The sequence below is a fragment of the Dryobates pubescens genome, chromosome 3, assembly GCF_014839835.1.
Source record: "Dryobates pubescens isolate bDryPub1 chromosome 3, bDryPub1.pri, whole genome shotgun sequence".
Classification (NCBI taxonomy): Eukaryota; Metazoa; Chordata; class Aves; order Piciformes; family Picidae; genus Dryobates; species Dryobates pubescens.
Window position 1 is genome coordinate 47,500,794 of NC_071614.1, and position 22,331 is coordinate 47,523,124.

Genomic DNA, 22,331 nt, shown 5'->3' on the forward strand with positions numbered 1-22,331 from the left:
GGGAAGAAAAATACAGGCAAAATGAGTGGAGAGAGAGCCTTTGCTCTGGCAAAGAAATTCTTACTCTGTCCAGGAGTGGATAAAGTTGATACAAATCTTGGCTTGATTACCAGGTCATTGATAGTCATTTATCTGCTTTTTCCCTAGTGCTTTTGTCCCAGACTTGCTGTTTTGGTCTGTAAAAGTGAGACAGTGATCAGCTGTTTTTCTGTTAGCCACTGAAGGAAGAGTTACACGGGTGCTGAATTCCACTCAGAGTGATGCAAGAATGATCACTGTAATTTATAAGGAGGTTTCAGGTCAGTATCCTGCTGAGGAAGAGAAGGAGCAGGTTCCGACCAGAGAAAGATAACTGCTTCTGCGTGAAAGTTAAAGAGGCACCCTTGAGGTGCAACCACACAGGGATCTCAGGTTCAGTCAGCTCCAGAGAAGTAGTAATCGCTAGATGGCTCATTTACCCAAGTAGTCTAGAGACAGCAATAACTATTTATTACTGCAAAGCTATCAAGGTGATGGTTCTCTTTCTTCCTCCTTTTCAGGTTCTTCCTTCCCATTTCTAAACATAGAAAGCAAAACAGGAAAACCATTATATTAAATAGCGCTTAAATAAGGCGGAACAATGAGCTTGTTTATAAATAGTGTTCAAAAATGCTACTGAAGAAGGAAGAAAAGTCCACAGAGGACAGTCTACAGCTATTAATGCAGATGCTGCCTGGGGAGGTGGTGGAGTCGCCATCACTGGAGGTTTTTAGGAGAAGACTTGACAGGGTGCTTGGTGCCGTGGGTTAGTTGCTTGGGCGGTGTTGGATTGGTTGATGGGTTGGACGCGATGATCTTGAAGGTCTCTTCCAACCTGGTTTATTCTATGTATTCTATGTATTCTATGATTTCCACTCATGGGTTTGGAAAGTTCTTAGTCCAAATTAACCTAAATTCCTATATTTGAGTGAGTATTGTCATGAGATTGATAATCTTTCCTCTTGATCACAGAAGTAAAAGAAGGAGAAAGATGGATATTCAAATTAGCATCATCCAGTGAAGGGTAGATTCATGACAAATAAATCTGGAAGTTCAAACTGCCTGAGACATGGCCTGATACAAAACAAAGTTATTCAAAGTCAAAACAAGTTATTCAAAGTTGCATGGTTAAAGAGGAAAGGTTATAGAGGCCAGACAGTTGATACCCATTAAAGAGAGAGCTGTTCCTGTGTTGGTAAGTCTAATTGGTTCACTGAGCCTGGGATGCAGAAGACTTGAATTCGGTTTCCAGTTATACAAAGACAGCCCATGCTCTTTGGACAACTAGTTATGAGAAACTGCTGTAATAGTTCTCTTGTTCGTGGTCATGTGCTGTTCACCAACAGAAAAGATCACTGCCAAGATGCTCTAACTCTGTGCTCCATTCACTGGAAGGTGGTTTGGAGAAACAAAAATAGATGTTTTCTTTCCGTAAGCTTTGCTTATGAAATATATTCTCACTGAAACACATTAATCAAAACACAGTTTGATGCACGATTGTTGGGTTGATCTAGCATTTACTGAAGGCAGCATAAATCTTTCACTGGATGTTTAATGTCTTTCTCTTTTTGTCTTGCTGTGATGCTCTATGGTCAGTAAGCCAGCTGAGGAAAAATGCTCTAGAGTAAAAGCCCTTGGGATGAGTATTGAAGCAACAAGGATCCAGAGAAAGATAATCTGAAGGGGTATGTAGTTCATAGGTTAAAAGTAATTGTAGTCCTACAGTGTTAGTGTAAGTAATGTTGCAGCCATGATGGGTCAAAGGTATAAGGGAAATAATTTTGTTTAACTGAAGTTCTAAATCAACTTCAAATGCATTTGTTCTTGCTTCTCTTACATTTCCCACCCCCACCCACCCCCCAACCCCCCCCGTCTGAGCTGCAGAATAGAGTTCCAAAGAAGCAGAATATTGATCCACTAAATCTTCATATATTATCAAGAAAAGCAATTGAATTTTGAAGTTCTAAGTGCCATTGTTTGGACATCTGACATTTTTGCTTAAGGCATAACCTTCATGAGATAATGCTGTTTTGAATTTGCCTTATTTCCCCCCAAAGGCTGATAGTAATAACCTAGAACACAGTGTGTAGGTAAGGAACAGGAGCATGAGGAGCACATGGTAAAAGAAAGGCTATGCCCAGCCACAGCACACCCAGCTCCGCTCCAGGACAAGTAATGCTTGTCTTAGCAGCTTGCTAATTTTGAAGAGCTTAGTACCACAGCATCAGATTCAGGCTCTGGTGACACCAGTGTCAGCTTTATACAAACTTGATGTGCAAGGATGAAGGCACTGCTGGAGGAAGCCAGGGAGGTAGTTCCTGAAATTGCAGGATTTTGGTTTGATGGGATTGAGGAAGGTTTCAGCTTTTGCCTCTCCTAGGTTAAAAAAAGAAGTTGGTGTAATCTTCTTTCTCTCCCACTCCTGTTCTGTGATTCAGATATCCCCACTTATTATAAATAAAACCTGCATGATGAACATCTCTAGTCATCATTTTGGTGTGTTCAGCCTCTTTTCCACATCAAATGCTTATTTAGTAAATACCTGGAGAACAATCTGAAATTACAAGGACAAAATCAATATGCCCACAAAGTGTTTTAAGGGGATTTATTATAATCTACTTGTTTTATTTTTCTGCTAATATTTTCCAGAGTGATTTTTCATGCCTTGAGGACAAAGCAGCTGATCAACCTGGGATGAGAAGTAGAATTTAGATGAAAACCCCAAATTCCTAAAAGGTCTTTCAATTCTACAGCTACAGGTTTTTTATGAATGAAGTAAGGAGCTGCACACAAAACATCTTCAGGTAAGACACTTTTCCATAGCATGCTTACCTAAGTGACAATATGTCTTAAATTCAACCCTCACTTGATATTTAATTTCCATTATGTGTTGTCTTTTAGACCTATATTTTCTGTAGTGTGTTATTGCACAGTGATAAAAGGTTCAACAGAATTAAAAATTAATAGAATGAAAAATGGGAATGAGTTTACATACTTGCACTGCTACTTGTCTGGTTTGTACAGATAAGGGAGTATATGCAATACAGTGTTATCAGTTCAATCTATGTTACTCTGAACATTACCATACTTACAGTTCATTAATGGCAACATTTTTGCTGTGTAGGTTTTATACCAGCTAGATTGCTTAGCAACCTTAACTCCAAGATAATGATGTCTTACTGCCTGTGATTAACTGATGTGTGTTTTTTTCCCTGTTTATGATATACCTAGCTTACTTATTTTCTTGTTTGCAAACCCTGTTCTTCATTTTTGATTCCCAATATAGCAAGGTATAGACACATTCCTTGAATAATTTCCTATTTAAAATTCACCACAATCACCTACTCAAGTGAATGCAAATAGCACAGTAGTATGAAAAACCCCACACTGTACAGTAAAGCAAAGAATATAAAATGGAAAAGCAGTCTATAGAACTGCTGGGTACTGCTGAGTAAATCCTTAAAATCTTTTCAGCAGAAGTGCATTGCTAATAGCCGTGGATAATGCTTCAGTTCTATGATTTAATTCTCCTCTTGTATAAATAAATAGAAAGCTATGGGACTTGCCCATATGTGATGCTATAGTTTGGAACTGGTCCAGAAAAGTGAAATACTACACTTTAAGTGGTATCAAATGTCTCCTGGTGCTGTTAGTAGATGGATCAATTAGCTTAATGGCATTTATGGAAATCCACTGGACCTTGACACTAACAGTATTCTGTGCTAATATCTCAGAATACATTAAAATGGATATTGGGTGACTTTAATATATTTTAAATGATTATGTTAATTCCTGCAGAGCTTATCACCATGGTTACCATGACAGGAAATTGAACAAACAGGAAAAATGTTAAATGTATCCATCCTGATATATGATCCCAATGGAATCTAGAGTCACATTTAAACATTGGGAGCCACAGTGAAAAGTAACCTCTCTTCGGCCAATAGGATAACCCCTGCCTGCTGGAAGGAGGAATTCTGTCCTGGGATTTGTTGTCTGTTTTATAAAATACTTTTTAGACTGCAGGAAGCAGTGGTTGTTGAATGGAGCCACTGATGTGAATTGTCTGCTTCCAATAGACTGGAATGAAATCAATAATACTTCATGTTGTAGAGACTTTTAACTGAAGTGCTAATATTGATATGGATGCATTGTATGTGACAGCACCAGAAGTTATGGCAAAGTAAGCATTACAGGACTCTGAACCCAGTAGTAATATTGAGGAATATGCTATTTAAATATCTGGTAAGATCACAGGGATATACTAGAGAGAGTCCAATGGAGGGCTGTGAGGATGATTAAGGGACTGGAACATCTGTCTCATGAGGAAAAGCTGAGAGACCTGGGCAGTTCAGTCTGGAAAAGAGAAGACTGAGAGGAGATCTTATTAATGCTTATAAATATCTGAAGGGTGTGTGTCAAGAAGAAGGTGAAAGTCTGTTTTCAGTGGTGTCCTGTAATAGAACAAATGGCAATGGATGCAAACTGAAACGCAGGATGTTCCACCTGAACATGAGGAAAAGCTTCTTTACTGTAAGGGTCACAGAGCACTGGACTAGACTGCCCAGAGACATTGTGGAGTTTCCTTTTCCAGAGACTTTCAAGACCTGTCTGGATGTGTTCCTGTGTGACCTGCCCTAGGTGATCCTGCTTTAGCAGGGTGGTTGGACTCGCTCTCCAGAGGTCCCTTCCAAGCCCTACCATTCTATGATTCTGTCATGCCTCAGTGCAGCACTCTCCACCCTAAACCCAGGAGGATGGCAATAAGTTGCAGCATATCTCATATTCCAGTCCTTTCCTTTTTCGCCAAAGGAAAACATCCTCAAGCTTAAAGAGGTTCCCTCTCATCACTACAAGCTCTTGTAAAAAGTCTCTTCTTGGCTTTCTGGTAGGCTCTCTTCACATACTGGAAAACTATTATAACATCTGCCTAGAGCCTTGCCTTCTTTTCTCCATGCTGAACAGCCCCAGTATACTCTATCTTACACCAAGTAAGCATGCTTATAGAAGTAAATCTTTGACATCTGGAGATCTCCCTTTACTTGAAATCAGACATCAAGTAAAACATTTAGCTTACGCTGGACTAGTCTGTACAAAATACAGTGAAAAACCTCCAGGAAGCAATTAACACACATACAAGGCTGAGGTTCTCATCCACCAATAATTATGAATGAAATCAGTAGGACCTGGAGCACCTGATTTCTTTTTGTAATGAGATCCCCAGTGGGGAGTTCACTGTGGTAACGCTGGCTGGAGTTGAAGGTATGTGAAATGATAGTGAGTTGGGAGGGGAACTGCATCTTGTACCAATCACCAGAAAATAATAATGGGAATAATGATGCATTTTAAGGGGAATCCTCTGTAGTTAGTGCAATTGTAATTACAAAAGAGTTTTACTCAGTCCCAAATTCACCTAAATGATATCTGGTATTTAAGAAACTTGAGCAAATCAGAGAGACTGTGTTATAGCTAATATTGCTAATATTGCTAACATAGCTAATAATTATAGCTAATATTTTTCCACGGGAAAGCATTTTTGAGCTTGGTAGCATTTAAAGGAAAACCCCTAACTTCAAGGCTTAAATACAGTTTTCAGTAGTAGTCTACGAACATCTGAAGTAAGAGTCAAAATATCTTTCACATTATACACTCTCAAAATTCAGGTTTCAAACCATCATGAAGAATCATATTTAGTTAATCATCGCCAATTATCTTTGGAACCACAGGCTAAACAAAAACTCTAGTACTTGTCACAAAAAGTGACATGGAACAGTCTCTTCCAATATGACTGAAGCTCTGAACGTAAGTACTCTTTTTGAAGAATAAAAAGGAAGTACATTAAAGGTTCAGTGGCCCTCATTAAATTCAGCTATTCCCAACACTGATCAGGCAACATGATCCTCTTAAAGTGATCTCAAAGAGGGTACTGTCATTTTCATAATGACATGTGACCCCAATTTATGCTAAGATATATGTAAAAGTAAACTACATCTTATTGCTGTTCAAATGTTTATAAGCTTTCCAGCTAATTATACACTTAAAAAGAAAATTGGAAGTAGGGCTTTTCACTTGCCTCTTTTGAAATCCAAGTGCCGGGTTCTGCACATTGGCCACAACAACCCCATGCAGAGCTACAGGCTGGGGTCAGAGTGGCTGGAGAGCAGTCAGGTGGAAAGGGACCTGGGGGTGCTGGTTGATGGTAGACTGAACATGAGCCTGCAGTGTGCCCAGGCAGCCAGGAGGGCCAATGGCATCCTGGCCTGCATCAGGAACAGTGTGGCCAGCAGGAGCAGGGAGGTCATTCTGCCCCTGTACACTGCACTGGTTAGGCCGCACCTTGAGTACTGTGTCCAGTTCTGGGCCCCTCAGTTTAGGAAGGAGGTTGACTTGCTGGAGCGTGTCCAGAGAAGGGCAACGAGGTTGGTGAGGGGCTTGGAGCACAAGCCCTATGAGGAGAGATTGAGGGAGCTGGGGTTGCTTAGCCTGGAGAAGAGGAGACTCAGGGGTGACCTTGTTGCTCTCTACAACTACCTGAAGGGGGGTTGTAGTGAGGCGGAGGTTGGTCTCTTCTCCCAGTCAACCAGTACCAGAACAAGAGGGCACAGTCTCAGGCTGCGTCAGGGGAGGTTTAGGCTGGAGGTTAGGAGGAAGTTTTACACAGAGAGCGTGATTGCCCACTGGAATGGGCTGCCTGAGGAGGTGGTGGGGTCGCCATCGCTGGGGGTGTTCAGGGCGAGGCTTGATGGGATGCTTGGTTCCATGGTTTAGTTGATTGGGTGGTGTTGGATGATAGGTTGGACATGATGATCTCGAAGGCCTCTTCCAACCTGGTTTATTCTATTCTATTCTATAAATCCTTCTCTTTTTTTTCACCCAGATGTCACATAGCAGCACAATTGCCATAGCATCATGTGCAGAAGGCCACCATAACTGAAGAGTAAATCCACTGCATTCAGATTTCCCATGACTCGTTTTGCTGGCATTGGTAGACTTTAATTCAGAATTTTGGGCTCAAATTTAAGCATTTAATTTCAGTGTTTTCCACGGTGTTTGAGACTTATTATAGAGTGTAGAGCACTGGTCTACACACCAGTAGCTGCTGTTCCTCTGTCTGCAAGCTAATTACAATTCACTTTTTTTTTTTTTTGGCAGCAGGGATCTTCCAAGTTCTGTTTCTCCTCCCACACACTCTGAACAGTAGTTTCAGCTTACCGTGACTGTTACTTGGTAACGTTAATATTAACATCAGGGTAGGGTTAATGATACTAAAAGCATACGAAAGATGAACTGGAAGCTAACTTTTAGAGAGAAAATGCCTAGTTCAGGCTTATATAAGACTCAGAGACTTCTTGACCTATGTATGGTCCTTGAGTATTTAATAACCATCAGTGGTTTTAATACCTCTGAAGTTGTCTCTAATGCTCCTGTAAGGTTTTAGCACTCACCATACTTTTACAATATCACAGTATCACAGTATAACTAAGGTTGGAAGAGAGCCCAAGGATCATCAAGGCCAACCTGTCCCAACAAACCTCACAACTAGACCATGGCACCAAGTCCCATGTCCAGTCTCCTCTTGAACACCTCCAGGGACGGTGACTCCACTGCCTCCCTGGGCAGCCCATTCCAATGATGAATGACTCGCTCAGTGAAGAACTTTCTCCTCACCTCGAGTCTAAACCTCTCCTGGCACAGCTTGAGACTGTGTCCCCTTGTTCTGGTGCTGGTTGCCTTCTGGCAAGTAGTTCCTTAAATCTGCTCTTTGTTACACGAAGAGAACTCTTTCATTTGTTTCCTGCATATCTCCTTATGTTGGGTGGTGTTGGATGATAGGTTGGACACGATGATCTTGAAGGTCTCTTCCAGCCTGGTTTATTCTAGTCTAGTCTAGTCTATTCTATTCTAAATTGATCCCCCATAGTTTTGTTTTGCAAGAGGCAAAGAAGCTTGGCCAACCTCTCTGTTCCACTCGTGATCTTTCAGATGTTTGTCATATTTTGTTTTAGCCATTTTTTCACACTAAAGAAAAACATGTGTTTGACGAGATTTGAATAAGAAAAAAAGAATATAAAAGCTTATATGACCATTTTTTTAAAAGAAAAAAATATGAAAGCACATGAAAATTATTTTTAGACTTTAGGAAAATACTATTGCTTATAAAAGAAACCATCCATTCTGTGGAATGATGGGCAGTATTCTGCTTTGCTCCATGTTTAATAGATGGTTGACCCACCTGCTTTTTTGTTCTGTATATCTTTATCATCATTAGCAGTGGACTGTCACTTTACTTGCATGGTAGTAATCTTTACCACAAAGAGGTTTGCTGTGGTCTGCCAGGCTGTTCTGCAGGAAAACAGAATCACACAAATAAATTACAGCACCCATAATGGATAGATACATTTTCTTCTTCCCTAACTAATATCTTACTGAAACAGCTTTAGTAATAAATAGTTAACAGAAACAGGCTTTTCAGTGTGTTTTAAAAGCACTGTCAATCACAAAGCAAGTATCTGCTGTCTGTACTTACCATTCAGAAAATGGTGTATTCATGGAATCTTCTTGGAATCTTCTTGTACACGCAAAATAGGAGTCCTTGCCAAACATGGAAAGAATCTACAATCTCAACACATAACAGCAAAGTACAAACAAACAAATAGACAACATCAACTTGAAATAATGAGATGAATTGCAGTGGGAACAATCCTCATTATCAGTATAGGCTGGGGGATGAGGTGATAGAAAGCAGCCCTGTGGAAAAGGATAGAAAAGCCCTGTGGCATCCCAGAAGGCAAATCATGTCCTGGGCTGCATCGAGAGAAGTGTGGCCAGCATATCAAGAGAGATGATTCTCCCCCTTTATTCTGGAGCTCTCAACATAAGAATTACAGCATCAATAAGGTTGGAAAAGACCTCAGAGAGGCCAGTTATCCTGAGGTCCTCCTGCCTCACTGTTGAAAATGGAGGCAAAGAATGTATTTAGAACCTCAGCCTTTTCCTCATCTTTAGTTACTGTGTTCCCCTCCCAGTCCAATAAATAGTGGAGGTTCTTCTTGCTCCTCTTTTTAGGACATGGAACTGATGGAGTGGGTCCAGAGGAGGGCTGCAAAAATGACCGGGGCCTGGAACATCTCTCCTATAAGGACAGGCTCAGGGAGCTGGGGTTGCTCGGCTTGAAGAAGACACCAGGGAGACCAAATAGCAGCCTTCCAGTACCTGAAGTGGGCCTACAAGAATCCTGGAAAGGGACTGTTTACAAAGACCTGTAGTGATAGGATGAGGGCCAATGGTTTTAAATGAGAAAGAAGTGGATTTAAGTTGGACATTAGGAGGAAGTTCTTTAACCTGAGGGTAGTGGAACACTAACAGGTTGCCCAGAGAGGTAGTGATGCCCCATCCTTGGAGATACTCAGAGTCAGGCTTGATGAGGCTTTAGGCAACGTATCTAACAGAGGATGTCCCTGCTTACTGCAGGGGGTTTGGACTAGATGACTTTTGGAGGTCCCTTCCAACCCCCACCATTCTATGATTCCATCATTCTACTTGGGAAAACAGCCAACAGTTAATTGAAATAAGAGATAATTTTTTCTTTAGGGGTATTTCAGCATAAATTAGATTACAGCAAGAGAAATGTTCTGTAATTCTGGCTTTCTTTCCTTAATTTTGTTGTAGAATCACAAAAAGAATAAGGCTGGGTAGGGTATCTGGAGGTCACCTAGTCCAGTGCCCCTTTTCAGGCACAGTCACTCAGAGAAGGTTACCCAGGAACCCTATCCCATCAAGTTTTGAATGTTTCCAGAGATGGAACCTCTATAATCTCTCTAGGTTATGTGTATGAGCATTTGAACAACTTCACATGTTTTCCTGTATTATGCATCTTATCCCATCTAAATACCACTGAGAAGAGTGTGACAGTTGTCTTCACTGAAGGCCAGTTGTAACACAAAAGACTGAAGTGAAGAAGGCATTGAGTACCTTTGTTATCAGGCTCTCTGTCCCTTTCAGCAGTAGGCCCACATTTTCCCTTGATAACTTTTTTGTTGACGATGCACTTGTAGAAAGAAGCCTGTCTTCTTGCACTTCACATCCTTCAACAGATTCAGCTCCAGATGGGCCTCACTTTAAATGGAACAAATGATTTTAGATAGATTTAGCTAATTCCAAAGCCTCTTTCAAATTGCTCTGACTCTCACAGAGGTTTTAATAGTGAGTTTTACAGATGATTCTTGTTGCTTGAAGAGCTGTTGGGAGTTGAAGAAAAGTAAAAATAAATGCTCAGACCAACACAGTTGTTGCTTTGGACCTTATTGCCAAAATGTGGTTTTACTACTACATCCCTGAAATGTAGCAAATTTGTTTATTTTCAAATTAATTTTTGCCAACAAAGCAAATCAGGCTCTTCTGGATCTGGTATAGCTCAAATGGAATATTCCATAGGCAAACTGAAATAACTTGTTATATTCTTCAAACTGTCCACCTCTGTTTTTTTGCCTTTCCCTGCAATTTTGCCCTTAAAAGAACGTATAATACTCCCTGAGAAATATCATTGTCATTCAATGTAGGTGGAGCTTACATGAAGCAAGTAATTTACTAGAATTAGCCTGTAATTAATATAAACTTGCTAAGTGTAAATATTCAATTGATTTCTGAGTAGGTGCTAAGAAAAAACATTTGGTATAGATGGTTTGGTGTTCTAAAACTACTCGGCCAGAAAATTCCTTTGCCTCACAAATCCCTCTGACACATACTACAGCACTGAAAATCAATATTGACCACAATATAGACCTAAAATCTGTGCCTTTCACCTGTAAAATATGTAGAACACTTATGAGCTTAAGAACTTCACAAATTTTTCCTCTAACTGTATTTCTGTATTTCAATGTGCTGAGTGCACATTTTCCCCCACTGAGTCACGTCTTTATATCATGAAAGAATCTATGCTCTTACTTTTTAGAACCTTTTTGTAAAATACATAGCCTACTCAAATGCAAATTAAATAAACAGTGATGAATTGGGCTCACTTTCAAAAAAGCCCACTCAGTTAAAAGTTTAAGCAAATGCTCCAACATTTTACCATATGGAAATACCTTTAAGCATGAATTCATAATTAACCCTCTATGGGATTTACATGCTGAACTGGGAAAGCAGGTCATGTTTGTAAGCACCCAGAACTCACATGTAACAGTTCTATTTACTGACTTAATTTTTTTGTCCTGTTTTGCAGTGATAGTAAGGAAGAGGAGATTGGGGAATACTGTCTGCAGGCAAAGAGGTATTCCCATGTATACCTATGATTTACTTGCAACTTGTAGTTTTTTGATGCATGCATGCAAACATTTTTGTACCCTATGTGTGAAATGAGAAGAAGAAATGACTTTTTAGTATTATTTCCATGGTGATGATCCTCATTTTGGTGCCATTACACTGCTCATTAATAGTGAATTATCTACAAGGGACATCTGGAGTGAACATAATATAAGAAGTAAAAGTAGAAGAAAGCAAGACTTGAAGATTATGCTCTAAATTTTTTAGAGACATTTGTTTTAGGAAAGCTTTGCACTTCCATTGTCTTACACTGTCAGTATGATTTATACAAGGCAAACAGAATGTGGAGAGAACAAGTACTTACAGCCAAGGCTGTTAACTTGCAGAGAGGTTATGTCTTACATTCTTAATATTTGAATTCCATTCAGTGTGTCCTGGATATGGGAAGAAAATTAATTATGCACCATTTATTTAAAAACCATTTTTGGGTTTGAGGTATACATACATTTATGTGTATTTCTAGACATATCATTTACATAGCAATAACTGAAATAAAATGTCACACAATTCTCTACTTTCATTCTTAATATAGAGAGTATAAATTAAGTAGTACTGTTATGTTGCTGTATGAGCTACTCAACTGTATTTGCAACATTTGCTACAACCAAAACCCCATAAATAAAACATCTAAGAATTCGGTTTATCTGCTTTTGAGATGGCACAAATGCATTCAGATATTTTATGAGCTGGAGGAATCTGGACTTCTTAGATTAAAGAGAAATAGGTTATAATTGGTAGCAGCAAATGCTGTGATCATCAAGAAATCATCTACTGTACGCATTGACTTTTAATAAACAGGAGTAATGGCCCATTCTTTGTTTAGCAGAAGACACTTCAATAAGCATTTAAATATTCTGTTTCATTAGCACTAGGAATTTACAGGTATGAAAACTCCAGTGTTATCCATGGAATATCACATTTAATATGTTAGATTTCAAAGAAATCAAAAAGGAAAAGAAGGAACAGTTGTGTAGTAAAGATTTGCGTCTTCCATTTGTTACTGTTAGTAAAGCCCACTCTTTCCTAGACTAATTACATGTAAGCACCACAATTATTTCACCCAAGTCAACGTTTTTCTATAATTTGCAGACCTGGAACCAAAGGATGTGTCTTAAGTAAACAAATCTGATAGCCTCTTTCCAAGTATAATATCTGCCAATGTAATGCAAATACAATGGTTTTGGGGAGCTTTCTCTAAGGATATGGGTTGGTCATTGTTTATTACTCAGTAATGCGTTATGAAATGTTCCCATCTCTCTATGTAAATTCTAAGCCCTTGGGTGGAAGCTGTTCCCCATCTCATTGTAGCTGGGTTACTGTGGAGGTTCATACAGAATCACAGAATGATAGGGGTTGGAAGGGATCTCTGGAGATTATCTAGTCCAACCCCTTTACCCAAACAGGCAGCACTGGATGGCATCAAGGTGGGTTTTGAATGACTCCAGAGATGGAGACTCCACCACCATTCTGGGCAGCCTGATCTAGTGCTCCACTACCCTCAAAGTAGAGAAATTCCTCCTCATGTTTAGATGGAACTTATAATGTCCAAGTTTGTGCCCGTTACATAGCCCTGGTCAGTTGCAGCAAACCAGGCTTCTAAGCCAGGGACTTGTGATTAGTGTTTGCAGATCTAGAGGACTTTGCTGTTGACCATTTGTCTAAATGTATGACACGAAAGGCACTGAGCTCAGAACCAGAGTTTGTATTGGAACAGTGTCCAGGATTTCTTCGGCAGTTATTAATTTTGCTAAAGACATTATCAAAATAATGTATTTAAAAGTGAAGATCACTTTTGTATGAACTGTTTTTTTTTTCTACTTCAAACCACTATGTATCTTCTTTCCAGTACTGTCAAGGGTCTCTGACTTAAAGCTGGAGAGATCTTATTGTGAATCACCATAGGAGTGTGAATTAAAATTCCTTAGCTAAGCAATTTTTTAAGAGGGAATAACTGAGTTCTAGACTATTCCTGTTAACTTATATCAGTCCTTACAAGCATGACAGACATGGTGTGAAATCTGTTTTTTCTTAGGGATGCTTGATCCATCTCATGCTAGTATTGCCCACATTTGGTGACATCCTTCATTAGATATTTTGGAGAGTCTTGCATTCCTGATTAAAGCATATACAAATCCACTGAAATTCTCTCACACTATTGTTTCACTTAATGTAAGTGCCATGGATGTTGCAATCACTCACAAAGGTTTTCTACATGCTTACCTCACTGAATTTCACATTAGCCTGGCCTAAATTGCTCACATCTGAGAGGTTGTGTCAGGTTTCATTCACTGCAAGTCCACATAACCTCTGCTGGCAGCCTTGGGGTATATGCAGATCTAGCGAAAGTAGCTGTATGCCTTGCTTTATTATTGCAGGAATCTGACTATAAGAAACCTTCAGTTTTAATCCTGCAAAAGCTGTTTCCTAAGATAAGGAATCCAAATCATGGTTTTCTCTATTTTCTTTCCCATATACAAGAGCTGACTAGTGAAACATTTCAGTGGTTTCTGATAAGTATTCTGTTATTTCCTTCTCAAAAACCAAGATACACCCAATTTTCCACCTCTTGAATACTGCCTGGTGACTACTGATATAAATCTTGTTAATGCCCCACATTGTTACTTTGTGTTTGGAGCTACTTGTGTTCTACTTTTTCTTCCAGAAGGAACAAGAGACATGCTCCAAAGGAGAATCTTGTAATTTTTGAAGAAATAAAATTTCAGCATCATCATTAAAATTTCATCACTATTTGGAGTTTAAGTTCTTGTGTTCAGGCAATTCCTGATCCCATTTTGGTTTTTCCTTTCAAGGTATGGTATTCCTTTTCAGTTGGAACTTGACATAACTTTTGAAATGGCCTTTGTGACCAGGAACAGTATTCGACCATTATAAAAGACAGAAGACACTTTTGTCTGCAGCAGGTACCCTTTGGGACTCAAAAGCTGTTCAGGTATCTCTCTAATCCTGCTTGGATGCACCATGAGAATGTGCTAAGACTCTAATATCAGACCACTTTGGACAGTTCTATACAGTTTACTTATATTAGACTAGCACACAAAACCCCCCAAAATCAAGCTAATGCAAACATCATAAACCTGTAGGTGCCACTGCTGAATCACTGCAGTATTTCACTTGAACAGCAAAATGTGAAACTGTATATAGAGGGTGATGGCCAATTAGACAGAGAAAGGAAGGTAGAAACAGATCCTGTGTGAAGGTGGGATAATACATACAAAAAATGTCTGCTGGCAGAGTTATATCAGTAAATGAACATTTTGGCAAGAATTGATGTTGCTGGTTCATCAATCAAAGTCAGTTGTACTAAGAAAAGCACTTTTATGTCAGTCTGATTGTGTCTATATTGGAAGGATAGTGGAAAATTAATGTAAAAAAATAAAATTCACTAGTATTTCTCAGTTGGAGCTTTTTGAAAGAGTGGGTTCAAATTGATTTTTCACTAAATAAGTACTGCTATGATTTCTATTTTCTGGGGTTTCATCCTCCTAGTCATGATTTGCATGCTACTGACCTCCTTAATTTAGTCTTTAAATTATTTCTATCAGACGAAGATCAAACTATTTCATCTTGGTATTATAATATTAATGTGCTTTGTTGTTTTCAGCTTGGCAGTCCTGTTCAAGAATGTGCATCATTTATACTCAGGTAAGAATTTATTTGCATGAAGAAGTTCAAGGGTAGCAGCTGATCTGTTCTTCCTGGAATGCTTTTCACATTTTAAACATGTAACCATTCTAGATCACCTTTTCCATAGCTTGTGTAAGTCTATTAAAATTGTGTTTGCTCTAGGCAATAAACCAGCCTAAAACTGAAATACTGACTGTGACCCTTTGGAAAGATGTAAAGAATTTATCAGAAGAAGTGTTGTGCCCCTTTGGCAATGTCACAATTAATTATCCTTGTGACACTGTGTATCTAGCACTTATATTGCCATCAGCTGGCATTCTGCTATTCCATATTTCATAGAGAAACTATTTTGAAGTTAAATAGAGATTGTTAGTAGAGAAAAGGGGAAGTTGTGAATACCTGTTGCAAAACTCTGCTAAGGCAGATGTAGTCATAAATTGCTAAGTCCACTGTGAATCTAGCATTTTAACTTCTCACAAATGTTATGGTGCTAAGCTTTTGATGTTCCCTTAAGCTGTGTGTTTACCCAGACAAACAGAAATAGAAAAATAAATTACCTATAGATAAATTGTAGCTGGTCTTGTGATTGGCTAAGGTGAGTTTTACCTGCTGCATCTAGAGATATGGCTTAGTGTTAGGGGACTGCTGAGTTGTTCTGTCAGCTCTACTTGAACTAACCTCATTACTCTTGGCTTCTTCCCTGAGGCTGTTTCTACCCCATTTTGTACAACTAGAGCAACATGAAGAGACTATGACATGAACTGCTAATTCATGTCTCTTCCCCCACCCAAGTAGCTGGCTTTTATTGTACAAGAAACTCATTAATAAGGTCTCCAATTACATTGTCAGAAGGAACTTTTTATTATTAAGGTCTGAGAAGGCATATTCAAGGTGTTTCTTTTGTGTTTTAAAATATTTTTTGGTAACATTTCACATTATTTGATTTTTAGGATGAAGTTAAATATAGGAAATGAAAACTCTTCAGGAAGGCAGCCCATAGTGATAACACCTTTTAAAACTAGTGTACATATTTCTTGCATAGAAAGCCGTTAACTGTTTCACAAACTACAGAAGTCTTTCATGATGCACATAGTATTTTTCTTTCTGTTTACCATACTGTTAACCCATCTGGGGAAGTTAACATCGTTTTCAAATGCAACTGATGCAATGTCCAAGCAACTATTTAGTAAATGAACACTGGTTTCAGGTGGACTACATATTTATAAACTTGCTTATTACTCCAGACACAAAGCATCAGCAAAATAAGGTTCAGTCTAAAAGGTTCAATCTCCAGCAGAAAAAGATTAGCTTACAGAGAACAGCCTATGCTAGTACTGTTCATAGAGATACAGCTTCTTATTTCAAATAAAAACATAAAAATGCAACTGGATTTAGGCCTAAAATGAGATAACATTTCAAACACTCACTGCTGAAATAATTACATGTGGAATCAAATATTTGATAAGCACATCTTGCATACATCGCAGCTGTAGCTTAATACTTAAACTCATTTTATAAGTTGCATCTTCAGAAATCACATCTATAAGACACTGATTTGGAATCTAAAACTGAGCAGATGCAAAAATAATGACCACTTTGCAAATGTAGTTGTACTGAAATACTGTGGAGTAACTCTCGCTGAACTTAGTGAATGTCCATTTCCACTTGATTGCTAGTTTTTAAAAATGGACTGATTTATCAGCTTTGGAAATACTTTTCAGTTTCTTGCCCTATCAGCAGCAATATACAGGATGTTATATGCTGTTATAGAATCATAGATGATCTTTAAGGTTGCTTCCAACCCAAACCATTCTATTTCCAGCCACTTATTTCTCCTTCCACTAGATCAGGTTGCTCAAGGCCTCATCCAGCCTGCCCTTATGGCTATTTAGTTGTGCCACAATAATGATATTAAATCATAATTATAAGCATTTTACTGAAAATTGCAATTTTCAGCCACTGCATGAGAGAATGCTTACTGTAAGAAACAGTTTGTAAGGCACCAGACTTAAAAATTACCTCTTATTTGTTCTACTCATTTCAGATGCTCACTGCTCAAATGTATTTCACTGACTATTTATGTACTGGCCACCAGCTACCAGAAGGATGGACAGAAGATGATGTTTGTGGCCCAGCAAATTACTAGTAAGTCCATCTATAGAAAGATGTGTGGTTGTGGGAAGAAGCATAATTTCTGTCAAGTAGTGGCTATTTACCAGGTTGATTGCTCGGGTCCTGGGGACAAATGGCAGGTGGTCTTGCTCCTCTCTGAGCGCGTGACACAGTGGCTGGACTTGCTGCTGTGAAGTGCAGACCTAGCATCTCTTGCTACTTCTGGCAACAAGTCATTGGGGAACACAAGGCCTGTGATGTCTGTGGTGGCCAGGGCTGAACAGCCCAATTGGGAATGTAGGTAGCTGCTTATTTCTTTAGCACCTTCTGAACATGAAAGCATCTCTCTGGAAGCTGTCCTCCAGAGACTTGTTTCAATTCTCTCCCACTACTCTGGTCATTTCTAACAGCTGTGGGTGTCTCGGAGGCTATCAACTGATCTCTTGTTCCTGTCTGCAATTTCCCCAAGTATTATCTGTATGTCCAGAAGGAATTGTAACTCTTTAAGTCAGGGTTCAAGAAGAAATATGCATTCCTACAAGTGCCCCAGGAGAGAAGCCAGAATTACTGTCATTGTTTTGTAATCTTCCAGCTGTGGCAAGCCCTGCAAGTCATTCGCTATGTTCTGTGCTGAAGGATGCCCAAGTCCAGGAAACTTGGGATGGCCACAGTAACTGAGTCTTGCTTCCAGCTACTGCTCAGTTACGTGAATGCGAATGTGTATGCTCCTTTCTGCCAAGCTTGGCCAACCTTACTACTGTGGCACTTAGGAGACAATTAAATTAGGTTCTCAGCTCCTGTTGGCCTCCACAGCATTGCTTTGCGTCACACTGGATACCACCGCAGCCTGCCCTGAACCTCCTGAAAGCTGCTTCTAAGGCAGACAATGCCCAGCTCCACAGGTTCCTTTCACAGTGAATGCATGGGACTACTGTCTATCCATGCCACCTTGAAATAACTGGGTGGATGCAGTCTGGAATACTAGCAAAAACCCCAGATGATTTTTCACATTTATTGAGAGAGAATGCTCCCCATTTGTAATGACTAAGCAACACAGTTTGTGACTGTGCTGGAGAGACTCAACCTTCATCCTGATAAATTATCCTTTGAGATGCATTTACTTGTTTTGAAACATTATTGTTTTTGAAAACCACAGATAAATGTTTTCTGTTTCTGAAAATAAACAAGTTATCATAAGAGGGTACATTTTGTTATAAAAATGTTTGGTTTCTATTCGAGCAGGATGTATCTTGGAGACAAATTTTCTCAATTTGCTAACTAATAACGTCATTCTTTTCCTTTAGAGATAATTCTAACACCTTAATAACCCTGTAGGTTATTAGATTAAAATGTAAGAGATGAAATTCTAATGAGCACACTACAGACCTCTTATTGAAAGGGTTTCCAGGAAAGCATCATTATAAGAAAAAAAGATTACATTCATTTTTCCAACCTGTAACAAAAGTGGTACCTAGCTCTAACCATCAATGTGAATATATAAATCAAACAGTGTTTCCCAGGTTAGCCAGCTGTTTATCTCCTAGACTGATATGCCTGAGCAGGCAGGAATTCTTCATTTTTGCCAGGATGGAGGCTGCTGTATATCAGCCTTAACTGTACTTCCTGATGTATACAAGCACTGATGGCTTTACAATAAAAAGAGTAGCAGGATCTTTGTCAAACTTACAGATAACCCATAGAAGAGGATGCACAATGCAAACACCTTCTGCTTTACTGTGCAGCCAGAAAATGACCTGGTGGGAGGATGACAGCATTGTAGAGCTATGGTGATAATGCAATCAGATCATGGAGAACCTCAGAGGAGAATTGGCTGTGACAATCATTATACTCAGTTCATACCAGCAGTGATATGTTTTATACTCCCTGCTTTCTCTAATACTGTTAGCACCTATGCTTTAGATTCACTGTAGTAAATACAATTCTGTAACCACGGTAAATAATTCACTCTTGGTCAAAATGAAAAGAGGTTTTCCTGGTATATTCAGTATGAGCAGAATAGAGTTCACAGAATTACAGAATGGTAGGGGTTGGAAGGGACCTCTGGATCTCTGAGACCACCCTCCTGTCAGAGTAGTTACACCGAGTAGCATCCAGGTGGACTTTGAATGTCTTCACAGACTCCATCACCTCTCTGGGCAGCCTGTTCCAGTCTCACACTTAAAGTTCATTGTACAGTTCTTGACCAGCTTTGAGGGGGGCAGGGAATAAAAACAAAGCTGTTTCCTACAGGTCAGGAAGTACTTCTGGATTATGGTTTACTTCTCAAAGGATTAGCAGTGATGTGGGCACATTAGGAAAAGCCATTAATATACTGGCATCAAAAACCCCCAAAACTGTAATGAGGTAAAACATACATTAAAGCAAAAGCTGATGAGTGATATAAAAAAAGAAAGTTAGAACTAAGCCATGTTCTAAGAACTGTGATGCAAATAATCCTACTTCCCTAGTATATCACATGAGATAATGTCAGTGGTACAGTAACATGCTATTTAGTAACACAAAGCAGTAAAATCCAATTGATGGGGAGGACATTTTAATTACCAGCATTCAGGCTGAGCATTGTTGTGAATTTCCTCTCAAACCTGTACTACCAAATTATGAACTAACTTTTGCCAAGTGATATGATTAAACTAAAAGCAGTACACACAAACTGCTATGATATCCAGGTGATCAAAGGTAATTATTTATGTTACTGTTCTCCCCTCACACCAAACAAATAATCTGGGACAATTTAGTCGAGAAGAAGTTAGTGAAGTGTGTATGGGGTATACTGCATTAAAATGAAACTAAAATATAAGTAAGATATAGAGACCTTTTTGGAGGGCTGGAAGCATTATAAGGCAAGGGGCAAAATTATGAGTTCTATTTATAGGGGATAAAAATAGAGTGCACTACAAATAGGAGGGTGAGCAATAAACAACAGGGAGAGTTAGGTGAAGCAAACAAAATCAAAGACAAGAGTAAAGTAAAATAGAAAAATAATCTGGAAAATAACCAGAGACTCCCCACACCACCCTGTCACACTGGACTCCATACAAGTGTAAAGAGACAGCTCTTTGCCTAAAAGCCATGCAATGCAATGTGAAGTCCAAGACAACAGACAGAATGAACATAGTGCCAGAAAGGTATAGAGTAACAGAGGTATACTCATAGAGTTTGATGTAGTGTAGTACAGCATTCTATTGAAGTCAAATTCTTTAAACTATTTCTTCAAATCTTGACTCTAGATGAAAATGTGAGAAAAGATGCTTATAAAGTCTGTTAAATCCAGGAGGGGTTGGGACAGCCTGCCTGGAGAGGCTGCAGATCTGCCATTTCTGGAGGTTTTCAGCACCCAGCTTGCAAAAGCCCTGAGCCACCCTGATGCGACCTTTAGGCAAAACCTTGGACTGGAGACCTCCTGTGGGCCCTCCAAGCCAAGGTGAGTTTGTGATTCCTTCATTTTGTACAGGCTGTGATTCTGGGTGGATCGCAAGCACTCTCTCTCTGATGTTAATTAGCAGATGTACTTTTGTAACTGGAATGTGCTTTGAGAAGAGAATTTGCCTCATATCTATTAAAGGTACACAGAAATGGATTAAATGGAATAAATGGATAAATGGAATTAAATGGGTTGATGGACAAACCGAATCAGTTAGCAATGGTGAAAATAGATAGCTGTGAATAGACGGCATCTTTTGGAGGGGAAAAAACCCAAACCGAACAAAGTAACCAGGCAAAGGAGAAAGATGGAAAAGCAGAGCTGGGAAATTAATTCAGTTATTTTTTGTTACGTATAAACAAAGCATATTTATAGTGGTACAGCTCTACTGATTTTGATGATGCATGATCTCTGTTAAAATAAAAATAGTAAGATGTATCACATTTTCATTCAAGATAGTCCAGCTTTCCATCAATAACTGGCTTTGCACTATATATAATTTTAAAATTTAGGCTTGTCTTTACAATTCTTAAGTCTTTTATCTATTCTCTGTACTCATTCTTTCAACTCTCAACTGTAGCTCCTTTCCCCCCCCCCCCCTTCCTTCTGTCTGGCTACAAAGCTGTTGTGAAGGAAAGACAAAACACAGATAAAATAGCAGTATAATGAAAGTGGATGTCCCCTCTGGTGAGATCTAGATTTACTCAGCAGAGAATCTGACCTTCTTTCATTTCTGACACTTGAAAGCTTTCTATAATAATGTCATTTCAGCCCATTTTATACAGTCAGCATGTTAGATTTCTTTTAGAAGTACTCCCATCTTTCATTGTTTTTGGCAACCAATTAGTTCCCAGCCCAACCAGTCCCAGTTGCTCAGCTGTATGCAGGAGATTTGGCAAGCATGGCATGTTGGAATAAATCACTTGCCTTCTGCCCCTTAATGTCTTAAAATACAAATCAAAGCAGAGGTGTAGATGTGTGCAATGAGAGTGGAAGAACCCCAAAAACAAAATGCATCTGTTTACCTTTTCTTGTGGTCAGCCCAAGTAAACCTTTCTAATACCAGGATGTTGTTTTTCTGAAAAGAAAAACAGCAATCATTTAAGGAATTTTATAATTAGGCAATCTTTCTGTTACTACTGCAAATAAACACTGTGCTTTCCTCTGCTAGATCTGATCACATTTAATTGTGTTCTGTCCTTACAAAGCCACTTGATGAGTTGAATGTCTTGATTATATGAAGGTTGTACACAGCCAGCAGAGGTCAAGTTCCCAGCGGTCGTATAGTACGTCAGTAGTGCTGGTTGAAGTCAGAATTACTTCTATGAACTTTCAAGTTTGAGCACATGGTTAAGCCCTGCTTTTTTTCTTTTTCTTTGTTCTTTTGTATTGAGGTCACTTTAACTTTTTCATTCTATTTGTACTTTCAATCTCCATTTTTTACTGAGGACATTGTAGGCTGAGCACAAATTCCACATTTTCAAGTGGCATGCTGAAAATTGATTTCCTGCTTATAAGTTTTCCTCTTGACTAAGTGCTTTCTGAAATGTCTCTTAGTTCATTCTGATAGAGAATGACTAAGAAAAAGCAGTTCTGTTTCCAGAGGCTGGATAAGGGTTGTGCAAGCACCATGATCACTAAAATCATCTGAACTGTGGCAAGCTGCCTGGTAGCTGGGACCAGGGTGCCAGTGTGACATCCCACTCCCCATTCCATTGAGTCAGTTTCAAGGTGGGACGATTCTCTTTTCTCTTGTCTTATTTTTGTTTGTTTGGTTGGTTGGTTTTGGTTT

The 22,331-nt window shown here is 39.1% G+C and overlaps 1 long non-coding RNA gene across 1 annotated transcript; it reads left to right on the forward strand.

Annotated features, from left to right (window-relative positions):
* The first annotated feature begins 2,696 nt into the window (after positions 1–2,696).
* Positions 2,697–14,144, forward strand: LOC128899467 (uncharacterized). Its single transcript, XR_008463110.1, has 3 exons — positions 2,697–2,822; positions 11,240–11,287; positions 14,003–14,144. It is a non-coding gene; the product is annotated as an uncharacterized LOC128899467 (long non-coding RNA).
* The last annotated feature ends 8,187 nt before the right edge of the window (positions 14,145–22,331 follow it).